Genomic DNA, 2,269 nt, shown 5'->3' on the forward strand with positions numbered 1-2,269 from the left:
GGTGGCTTTTAGGAGGGCAAGGGACTTCCTGTAACAATGCATCTCATGATATTTGGAATGACTATTAAAAAAAGAACAATGTGCTATCAAAGTCCTAGGCCACATTGTTGAACTTTGGAGAATGCTTGCTCCAATCGACTGCTATCACCTTTGTTCCTGAGTCAAGCCAAAAAAACAAACAAACAACAAAAACAAACAACAAAAAAAGCCATGTGCCAATCTCATTTCGTTTTCTGTGCAAGTTAGGTTTTGTCAAGAAAGGGTGTAATGCAACTAAGGTACAGTCTGCCTAGAAGCATTTGCAGTGGACAATGGAGGGGCCGGACTTGTCATACTCCTGCTTGCTGATTCATATCTGCTGGAAGGTAGAAAGGAGGCCAGGATGGGGCTGCCGATCCACAGGGAGTACTTGCGCTCAGAGGAGCAATGATCTTGATCTTCATGGTGCTGGGCGCCAGGACAGTGATCTCCTACATCCTGTTGGCAGTGCTAGGATACATGGTGGTGCTGCCAGACAGCACTGTGTTGACATACAGTTCTTTGTGGATGTCCACGTCACACTTCATGATAGAGTTGAAGGTAGTTTCGTGGATACCACAGGATTTCATGCCCAGGAAGGAAGGCTGGAAGAGCACCTTGGGGCAGCAGAACCTCTGGTTGCGGATGGTGATGACCTGGATGTAGGGCAGCTCATAGCTCTTCTCCAGGAAGGAGCTGGAGGCCACCATGACCATCTCCTGATCTAAGTCCAGAGCGACCTAGCACAGCTTCTCCTTGATATCATCCACAATTTCCTGCTTGGCAGTGGTGGTGAAGCTGTAGGTGCTGGGTGAGGATGTTCATGAGGTAGTCAGTCACTCCACGGCCAGCCAGGTCCAGCTGCAGGATGGCGTGGTGGAGGGCATACCCCTCATAGATGGGCACAGTGTGGGTGACCCTTCACCAGAGTCCATCACCATGTCAGTGGTACAGCCAGAGGCCTACAGGGACAGCACAGCCTGGATGGCCATGTACATGACTGGGGTGCTGAAGGTCTCAAACGTGATCTAGGTCATCTTCTCGTGGTTGGCCTTGGGCTTGAGGGGGGGCCTCGGTCAGCAGCACGGGGTGCTCCTCAGGAGCCACAGGCAGCTGGTTGTAGAAGGTGTGGTGCCGGATCTTCCATGTCGTTCTAGTTCATGGTCAGGAGGCTTCTCTTGCTCTGGGCCTCATCACCCACTAGGAGTCCTTCTAACCCATGCCCACCATCACACCTTGGTGCCTGGGGCGCCCCACGATGGATGGGAAGACCGCCCGGGAAACATCGGAACATCGTCACCCGCGAAGCTGGCCTTGCACATGCAGGAGCCTTTGTTGACTACAAACTCGTCGATATCATCATGGTGAGCTGGCGGCGGGTGTGGACCGGCGGTGGGGCGGCGAGGGGGAGGCTCTGTGCTCGTGGGGCGAACGCGGTCTCCGCGGTCTTCCTCAATGTCCTCTATGTCTTTTAAGTATTTGTATATTGTCTTATCTTAAATGTTTCTGTTGATAATATGTTTAAGTCTTGGGGTTACCTTATAACTTCATGTATAGCAGGTGAATCTTAAAATTTATGTAAGGACTTAAATATGTCGCTTTTTTTGTTTATCACTAGAAGACTGTTTGTGTCACTTTGACTGACATTACAAGCCAAATCAGCTGGTTTGACTGTAAATAGATAGGATATTAATATGGGCTACAAAAGAAGACATGAGTCTGACTAATAATGTTGATGCTTCTTCTAGAAGAAAATGTCCCTTATTCTTATGTCTCCTACGGTTAACTTCGTCTCCTTTTTCTAGCCTACGAATGTACTAGAGTGGCAAGGCTTTACATTCAAATGACCATATAAAGTTGTGTGTGTGCGTGTGTACTAAAATTAAAAACATTTTATTTTAAATCTTCAATAAATTCAAAGTAGCTTTAAATGTTTGAAACAAGCAACTTCGACTCATATATATATTTATTGTGACATTTATACCAATTGTTTTAGAAATAAAAAGTTTCCTTTGGGAGGCCAAGGCGGGTAGATAAACTGAGGTCAGGGGCTTGAGACTAGCCTGACCAACATGGTGAAACCCCGTCTCTACTAAAAATACAAAAAATTAGCTGGGCGTGATGGCACATGCCTGTAATCCTAGCTGCTTAGGAGGCTGAGGCAGGAGAATTGCTTGAACTCGGGAGGCATAGGTTACAGTGAGCCGAGATAGTGCCATTGCACTCCAGCCCATCAAAAAAAAAAAAAAAA

The 2,269-nt window shown here is 47.2% G+C and overlaps 1 pseudogene; it reads right to left on the bottom strand.

Annotated features, from left to right (window-relative positions):
- Positions 1–289: 289 nt before the first annotated feature.
- LOC116480312 (actin, cytoplasmic 1-like) lies at positions 290–1,376 on the bottom strand (annotated as a pseudogene).
- Between the last annotated feature and the right edge of the window lie 893 nt (positions 1,377–2,269).

This window comes from Hylobates moloch, unplaced genomic scaffold (assembly GCF_009828535.3).
Source record: "Hylobates moloch isolate HMO894 unplaced genomic scaffold, HMol_V3 SCAFFOLD_13, whole genome shotgun sequence".
NCBI classification, from domain to species: domain Eukaryota; kingdom Metazoa; phylum Chordata; class Mammalia; order Primates; family Hylobatidae; genus Hylobates; species Hylobates moloch.